Source organism: Bombina bombina, chromosome 8 (assembly GCF_027579735.1).
Source record: "Bombina bombina isolate aBomBom1 chromosome 8, aBomBom1.pri, whole genome shotgun sequence".
Lineage (NCBI taxonomy): Eukaryota > Metazoa > Chordata > Amphibia > Anura > Bombinatoridae > Bombina > Bombina bombina.
In genome coordinates this window covers 130530082-130540002 of record NC_069506.1, presented here as the reverse complement: position 1 = coordinate 130540002, position 9921 = coordinate 130530082, and positions in this window count along the sequence as shown.

Sequence of the window (9921 nt, the reverse complement as noted above, 5' to 3'; positions counted from 1 at the left end):
ATACACCACAAGAGAAATAAATTTATCAGGTAAGCATAAATTTTGTTTTCTCTTGTAAAGGTGTATCCAGTCCACGGGTTCATCCATTACTTGTGGGATACCAATACCAAAGCTTTAGGACACGGATGAAGGGAGGGACAAGGCAGGAACTTAAACGGAAGGCACCACTGCCTGTAAGACCTTTCTCCCAAAAATAGCCTCCAAAGAAGCAAAAGTATCGAATTTGTAGAATTTAGAAAAAGTATGAAGCGAAGACCAAGTCGCCGCCTTACAAATCTGTTTAACAGAGTCCTCATTTTTAAAAGCCCATGTGGAAGCCACCGCTCTAGTGGAATGAGCTGTAATTCTCATAAGCTAAGCGGATTATGCTTCTCAGTCAAAAAGAAAGAGAACCTGCCGAAGCCTTTTGGCCTCTCCTCTGTCCAGAGTAGACAACAAACAAAGCAGATGTTTGACGAAAATCCTTCGTAGCTTGTAAATAAAACTTTAAAGCACGAACCACATCAAGATTGTGTAAAAGACGTTCCTTCTTTGAGGAAGGATTAGGACATAATGAAGGAACAACAATCTCCTGATTGATATTCTTATTAGATACTACTTTAGGAAGAAACCCAGGTTTAGTACGCAAAACTACCTTATCTGCATGGAAAATCAGATAAGGGGAATCACACTGTAAAGCAGATAACTATGAAACTCTTCGAGCCAAGGAGATAGCTACTAAAAACAGAACTTTCCGAGATAAAAGTTTAATATCTATGGAATGCAAAGGTTCAAACGGAACCCCTTGAAGAACTTTAAGAACTAAATTTAAACTCCATGGCAGAGCAACAGGTTTAAACACAGGCTTGATTCTAACTAAAGCCTGGCAAAACGCCTGAACGTCTGGAACCTCAGCCAGACATTTGTGCAAAAGAATAGACAGAGCAGAAATCTGTCCTTTTAAGGAACTAGCTGACAATCCCTTCTCCAATCCTTCTTGGAGAAAGGATAAGATTCTAGGAATCCTGACTTTACTCCATGAGTAACCCTTGGATTCACACCAATGAAGATATTTACACCATATCTTATGATAGATTTTCCTGGTGACAGGCTTTCGAGCCTGAATTAAGGTATCAATGACCGATTCAGAAAAACCACGCTTTGATAGAATCAAGCGTTCAATCTCCAAGCAGTCAGATGCAGAGAAATTAGATTTGGATGTTTGAAAGGACCTTGAAGTAGAAGGTCCTGCCTTAGCGGCAGAGTCCATGGTGGAAAGGATGACATGTCCACCAGATCTGCATACCAAGTCCTGCGTGGCCCCGCAAGAGCTATCAAAATCACTGAAGCTCTCTCCTGCTTGATCTTGGCAATCAGACGAGGGAGCAGAGGAAACGGTGGAAACACATAAGCGAGGCTGAAGGACCATGTCGCTGCTAGAGCATCTATCAGCGCTGCCTTGGGATCCCTGGACCTGGACCCGTAACGAGGAAGCTTGGCGTTCTGACGAGATGCCATGAGATCCAGTTCTGGTTTGCCCCATAGTTGAATCAACTGGGCAAATACCTCCAGATGGAGCTCCCACTCCCCCGGATGAAAAGTCTGCCAACTTAGGAAATCCGCCTCCCAGTTCTCTACTCCTGGGATATGGATAGCTGAGAGATGGCAAGAGTGAACCTCTGCCCATAGAATTATCTTTGAAACCTCCAACATTGCCAGGGGGGTCCTTGTTCCCCTCTGATGGTTGATGTAGGCTACAGTTGTGATGTTGTCCGACTGAAATCTGATGAACCTGACCGCAGCTAGCTGAGGCCAAGCCTGAAGAGCATTGAATATCGCTCTTAGTTCCAGAATGTTTATCGGAAGGAGGGTTTTCTCCTGAGTCCACAAACCCTGAGCTTTCAGGGAGTTCCAGACTGCGCCCCAGCCCAGAAGGCTGGCATATGTCGTCACTATAGTCCATTCTGGCCTGTGGAAACTCATTCCCCTGGACAGATGGACCCAAGATAGCCACCAGAGAAGAGAATCCCTGGTCTCCTGATCCAGATTTAGCAGAGGGGACAAATCTGTGTAATCCCCATTCCACTGATTGAGCATGCAAAGTTGCAGTGGTCTGAGATGTAGGCAGGCAAACGGAACTATGTCCATTGCCGCTACCATTAAGCCGATTACTTCCATACACTGAGCCACTGACGGCTGAGAAGTGGAATAAAGAGCACGGCAGGAAGTTAGAAGCTTTGACAACCTGACCTCTGTCAGAAAAATCTTCATTTCTACTGAATTGTGATAATTTTATCTCACTAAACTTCAGAGATTTATAATAAAAAATAAAATAAATGGAATGTAGCTCTATTCTTGTAAACAGCAAGTAAATATAACTTAATCTACTAGCATGCACAAGGTGAGCATTTACTTTTAGTAATTGAAATGAAAAGTATGGATTATACCTCTATGAATGATAATAGTAAATCTTATGTGAGAAACTTATTAAGCTTCTAATATATAAGCAATGATTCCATAATATTATGACCAAAGAAAAAATGAGAAAAAATCCTTTATATTCAGGATAAGTAATGAGTTGATAAAGTTCAAATCTTGATAAAGTAATGTTCAAGTAACTTTCCTTAAGTTTCACGCACTCACACAAACACTCTAAAATATATATACAATGTTCCAACACACACGCAATATTGACCAGCAAGGAGGAGGTTAATTCATTGTAATACAGCTCAGGTAAGTAATGACACTTAGCGTTATATTAGGAAACCTTAAACTTTGTATACAATACGATACCAATAACAGCGTGGTGATAAGATCAGATTTTGCCAGAAGCGATGATGAAGCGTGGAGAGCGGAATTAACAGCAGAGTGAGTATTAAACCGGAGAATATTAGAGAGCGGCGTTCCGGTAGCAGCTTGTGTGAGTGCGGCTTCAGCTGCGTGTGATTGAGTTCCGGTAGCATAGGAATATGATTAGAAGTCTCAGTCCAAAAGGAATCAGGAAAAAAGTGCAGCAAACTTTGAGATACAAACAGCCTTCAAAAATAAGAATACTTAAGACCTGAAAGGGAAAAGTAAACTGCTTGGAATGAGCAGTAGCACAGGATGAGAGAATCCACTTTAATTTTCAGGCACTGAGTAATGGAAAAGCACTTCCTTAAATAGGAGGAAGTGCTGATAGTCAGAAAGTCTTAAAGGGATATCACATGAATCTATCAGAGTTCCTAGGAAGGAAACTCTTGTGAGAGGGGAGAGAGAACTCTTTTCTTCGTTCACCTTCCACCCGTGAGACCTCAGGAATGCCAGAACAATGTCTGTATGGGACTTGGCGACTTGAAAAGTCGACGCCTGTATCAGAATGTCGTCTAGGTAAGGAGCCACTGCTATGCCTCGTGGCCTTAGAACCGCCAGTAGGGACCCTAGAACCTTCGTAAATATTCTTGGTGCCGTGGCTAACCCGAAGGGAAGAGCCACAAACTGGTAGTGCTTGTCTAGGAAGGCAAACCTGAGAAACCGATGATGATCTCTGTGTATCGAAATGTGGAAATAAACATCCTTTAAGTCCACGGTAGTCATATATTGACCCTCCTGGATCATAGGTAGGATGGTTGAAATAGTCTCCATCTTGAAGGATGGGACCCTGAGAAATTTGTTTAGGATCTTGAGATCCAAGATTGGTCTGAAAGTTCCCTCTTTTTTGGGAACTATAAACAGATTTGAATAGAATCCCTGCCCCTGTTCCTCCCTTGGAACTGGGTGGATCACTCCCATAACCAGAAGGTCTTGAGCGCAATGTAAGGATGCCTCTCTCTTTATCTGGTTTGCAGATAATTGTGAGAGATGAAATCTCCCCTTTAGAGATGAGGCTTTGAAATCCAGAAGATATCCCTGGGAAACAATCTCCATAGCCCAGGGATCCTGGACGTCTCTTGCCCAAGCCTGGGCGAAGAGAGAAAGTCTGCCCCCAACTAGATCCGGTCCCGGATCGGGGGCTACTCCTTCATGCTGTCTTAGAGGCAGCAGCAGGTTTTTTGGCCTGCTTTCCCTTGTTCCAAGCCTGGTTAGGTCTCCAGACTGGCTTGGACTGGGCAAAAGTTCCCTCTTGTTTTGCAGTAGAGGAAGTTGAAGCTGCGCCACTCTTGAAGTTTTGAAAGGAACGAAAATTAGTCTGTTTGGTCCTTAATTTGTTGGACCTATCCTGGGGAAGGGCGTGGCCTTTTCCTCCAGTAATATCAGAAATGATCTCCTTCAGTCCAGGCCCGAATAGGGTCTGCCCTTTGAAGGGGATGTTGAGAAGCTTAGACTTTGAAGTAACGTCAGCTGACCAGGACTTAAGCCATAGCGCCCTACGCGCCTGAATGGCAAAACCTGAATTCTTAGCCGTTAGCTTTGTTAAATGAAAAACGGCGTCAGAAATAAATGAATTGGCTAACTTAAGAGCTTTAAGCCTGTCTAGGATATCATCCAACGGGGTCTCCACCTGTAGAGCCTCCTCAAGAGACTCAAACCAGAAAGCCGCTGCAGCAGTGACTGGGGCAATGCATGCAAGAGGCTGGAGAATAAAACCTTGTTGTATAAAGATTTTCTTAAGGAAACCCTCTATTTTTTTATCCATTGTATCTAGGAAAGCACAACTGTCCTCGACGGGGATAGTTGTACGCTTAGCTAGGGTAGAGACTGCTCCCTCCACCTTAGGGACCGTCTGCCATGAGTCCCATGTAGCGGCATCTATGGGAAACATCTTTTTAAAAGCAGGAGGGGGAGAGAACGGTACACCTGGTCTATCCTATTCCTTTGTAATAATTTCTGAAAACCTCTTAGGGATTGGAAAAACATCAGTGTAAACAGGCACTGCAAAGTATTTGTCCATTTTACACAATTTCTCTGGGACTACAATGGTGTCACAGTCATCCAGAGTCGCTAAAACCTCCCTGAGTAACAAGCGGAGGTGTTCAAACTTAAATTTAAATGCTGTCATTTCAGAGTCAGACTGAAGTAACACCTTCCCTAAATCAGAAATGTCACCCACAGATAGAAGCTCTCCTGCTTCGGCTTCTGTACATTGTGAGGGTATATCAGACATAGCTACTAAAGCGTCAGAAAGCTCTGTATTTGTTCTAGCCCCAGAGCTGTCTCGCTTTTCTTGTAACCCTGGCAGTTTGGACAATACCTCTGTGAGGGTATGATTCATAACTGCCGCCATGTCTTGTAAGGTAAACGCATTGGATGCGCCAGATGTAGTTGGCGTCACTTGCGCGGGAGATATAGGTTCTGACACATTGGGAGAGCTAGGTGGTTTAACCTCCCTTTTGTCAGTCTGAGAAACCTCTGGTGATAAATCTTTAAAAGCCATAATATGGTCTTTATAACTTATAGAAAGGTCAGTGCATTTGGTACACATTCTAAGAGGGGGTTCCACAATGGCTTCTAAACATAATGAACAAGGAGTTTCCTCTATGTCAGACATGTTTAACAGACTAGTAATGAGACCAGCAAGCTTGAAAACACTTTAATAAATGTGAAAAAGCAATTAAACTAAAAAAGGTACTGTGCCTTTAAGAGAAAAAAACTACCACATAAACTGCAAAACAGTGTTAAAAAGTAGTAAACTCTACGACATTTTTACAGTGTGTATCAGAGACCAAAGCAGCATTGCACCCACTTGCAAATAGATGATTAACCCCTTAGGCCCCAAACCGGATTAGAAAAAAAAACAGTCAAACACACTGCTACAGCTCTGCTGTGGCTCCTACCTGCCCTTAAACATGATTTTTGCAGGAAAAAAACCCTCTATAGTGGTCCTAGATGCCAGAGGACTCCTTTAGGGAAGCTGGATGTCTCAGTCTGAATATCAACTGCGCATAAAGTGCGCGAAAATAGGCCCCTCCCACCATGCACTCAATGTCAGAGGGCCTTAAAAAAGTACTCCTAGGAGTAATCTAACAAGCCATGTGGAAAACTAGGCCCCAAATAAAGATTTATCACCCTCAGAGAAAAAACGTTTTTTCTGTAAGTTATGCAAATGTTTTTACACTAAGTAATATGAGAATTAACATGAATATTACCCTTATCTTGTAAGCATGATCCCAGTCATTGTTAAATCACTGTATCAGGCTTACCTCAAATATACCAGGCACTGTCAGCATTTTCTAGACCTTATCATCTCTCTAGAAAAAATATACTGAACATACCTCAAAGCAGGTGATCTGCAAACCGTCCCCCCAACTGAAGTTTTCTTTCCATACTCTTCAGTTATGTGTGAGAACAGCAATGGACCTTAGTTACAAACCGCTAAGATCATCAACCTCCAGGCAGATTCTTCTTCCAATTTCTGCCTGAGAGTAAAACAGTACAACGCCGGTACCAAACCAAATAACAAACTCTTGAATTAAGGTAAAAACTACACTAAAGTCACCACATATCTCTTGATACTTCCTTTCTTGTCGAGAGTTGCAAGAGAATGACTGGGGGTGGCAGTTAGGGGTGGAGCTATATAGACAGCTCTGCTGTGGGTGTCCTCTTGCAACTTCCTGTTGGGAAGGAGAATATCCCACAAGTAATGGATGAACCCGTGGACTGGATACACCTTTACAAGAGAAAATAGTAGTGGATTCCCAGTATCTTCCCTGCTTCCTTAAAAGGACAGTAAACACCTTTAGACTTTCATATAAAATGTTTAGTTATGCACAATGAAACAACTTTGCATTCTATTTTTATTATTTAATTTGGGTCCTTTTCATGTAAATCAACTCTGAAAATTGAGCAATTTCTAATTCTCAGAACTTTAAATACACCTGCTGACTTCTCAAGGTAAACTCTGGTTCATATCTCTCCCTAAATGGCTTGATCAGATAAAAAATGCAAGACAACATAATTTATGTAAGAACTTACCTGATAAATTCATTTCTTTCATATTAGCAAGAGTCCATGAGCTAGTGACGTATGGGATATACATTCCTACCAGGAGGGGCAAAGTTTCCCAAACCTCAAAATGCCTATAAATACACCCCTCACAACACCCACAAATCAGTTTAACGAATAGCCAAGAAGTGGGGTGATAAAAAAAGTGCGAAAGCATATAAAATAAGGAATTGGAATAGTTGTGCTTTATACAAAAAAATCATAACCACCAAAAAGGGTGGGCCTCATGGACTCTTGCTAATATGAAAGAAATGAATTTATCAGGTAAGTTCTTACATAAATTATGTTTTCTTTCATGTAATTAGCAAGAGTCCATGAGCTAGTGACGTATGGAATAATGACTACCCAAGATGTGGATCTTTCCACGCAAGAGTCACTAGAGAGGGAGGGATAAAATAAAGACAGCCAATTCCTGCTGAAAATAATCCACACCCAAAATAAAGTTTAATGAAAACATAAGCAGAAGAATCAAACTGAAACCGCTGCCTGAAGTACTTTTCTACCAAAAACTGCTTCAGAAGAAGAAAACACATCAAAATGGTAGAATTTATTAAAAGTATGCAAAGAGGACCAAGTTGCTGCTTTGCAAATCTGATCAACCGAAGCCTCATTCCTAAACGCCCAGGAAGTAGAAACTGACCTAGTAGAATGAGCTGTAATCCTTTGAGGCAGAGTTTTACCCGACTCGACATAAGCATGGTGAATTAAGGATTTCAACCAAGATGCCAAAGAAATGGCAGAAGCTTTCTGACCTTTTCTAGAACCGGAAAAGATGACAAATAGACTAGAAGTCTTTCGGAAAGACTTAGTAGCCTCAACATAATATTTCAAAGCTCTAACAAAATCCAAAGAATGCAACGATTTCTCCTTAGAATTCTTAGGATTAGGACATAATGAAGGAACCACAATTTCTCTACTAATGTTGTTGGAATTCACAACCTTAGGTAAAAATTCAAAAGAAGTTCGCAACACCGCCTTATCCTGATGAAAAATCAGAAAAGGAGACTCACAAGAAAGAGCAGATAATTCAGAGACTCTTCTGGCAGAAGAGATGGCCAAAAGGAACAAAACTTTCCAAGAAAGTAATTTAATGTCCAATGAATGCATGGGTTCAAAAGGAGGAGCTTGAAGAGCCCTCAGAACCAAATTCAAACTCCAAGGAGGAGAAATAGACTTAATGACAGGTTTTATATGAACCAAAGCTTGTACAAAACAATGAATATCAGGAAGATTAGCAATCTTTCTGTGAAAAAGAACAGAAAGAGCAGAGATTTGTCCTTTCAAGGAACTTGCGGACAAACCTTTATCTAAAGCATCCTGAAGAAACTGTAAAATTCTCGGAATTCTAAAAGAATGCCAGGAAAAATGATGAGAAAGACACCAAGAAATATAAGTCTTCCAGACTCTAATATATATCTCTCTAGATACAGATTTACGAGCCTGTAACATAGTATTAATCACAGAGTCAGAGAAACCTCTTTGACCAAGAATCAAGCGTTCAATCTCCATACCTTTAAATTTAAGGATTTGAGATCCTGATGGAAGAAAGGACCTTGCGACAGAAGGTCTGGTCTTAACGGAAGAGTCCACGGCTGGCAAGAGGCCATCCGGACAAGATCCGCATACCAAAACCTGTGAGGCCATGCTGGAGCTACCAGCAGAACAAACGAGCATTCCTTCAGAAACTTGGAGATTACTCTTGGAAGAAGAACTAGAGGCGGAAAGATATAGGCAGGATGATACTTCCAAGGAAGTGATAATGCATCCACTGCCTCCGTCTGAGGATCCCGGGATCTGGACAGATACCTGGGAAGTTTCTTGTTTAGATGAGAAGCCATCAGATCTATTTCTGGGAGTTCCCACATTTGAACAATCTGAAGAAATACCTCTGGGTGAAGAGACCATTCGCCCGGATGCAATGTTTGGCGACTGAGATAATACGCTTCCCAATTGTCTATACCTGGGATATGAACCGCAGAGATTAGACAGGAGCTGGATTCCGCCCAAACCAGAATTCGAGATACTTCTTTCATAGCCAGAGGACTGTGAGTCCCTCCTTGATGATTGATGTATGCCACAGTTGTGACATTGTCTGTCTGAAAACAAATGAACGACTCTCTCTTCAGAAGAGGCCAAGACTGAAGAGCTCTGAAAATTGCACGGAGTTCCAAAATATTGATCGGTAATCTCACCTCCTGAGATTCCCAAACCACTTGTGCCGTCAGAGACCCCCACACAGCTCCCCAACCTGTAAGACTTGCATATGTTGAGATTATAGTCCAGGTCGGAAGAACAAAAGAAGCCCCCTGAATTAAACGATGGTGATCTGTCCACCACGCCAGAGAATGTCGGACAATCGGTTTTAAAGATATTAATTGAGATATCTTTGTGTAATCCCTGCACCATTGGTTCAGCATACAGAGCTGAAGAGGTCGCATGTGAAAACGAGCAAAGGGGATCGCGTCCGATGCAGCAGTCATAAGACCTAGAATTTCCATGCATAAGGCTACCGAAGGGAATGATTGTGACTGAAGGTTTCGACAAGCTGAAATCAATTTTAGACGTCTCTTGTCTGTCAAAGATAGAGTCATGGACACTGAATCTATCTGGAAACCTAAAAAAGTTACCCTTGTCTGAGGAATCAATGAACTTTTTAGTGAATTGATCCTCCAACCATGATCTTGAAGAAACAACACAAGTCGATTCGTATGAGATTCTGCTAAATGTGAAGACTGAGCAAGTACCAAGATATCGTCCAAATAAGGAAATACCACAATACCCTGTTCTCTGATTACAGACAGAAGGGCACCGAGAACCTTTGTAAAAATTCTTGGAGCTGTAGCAAGGCCAAACGGCAGAGCCACAAACTGGTAATTCTTGTCCAGGAAAGAGAATCTCAGGAACTGATAGTGAGCTGGATGAATCGGAATATGCAGATATGCATCCTGTAAATCTATTGTAGACATATAATGCCCTTGCTGAACAAAAGGCAAGATAGTCCTTACAGTTACCATTTTGAAT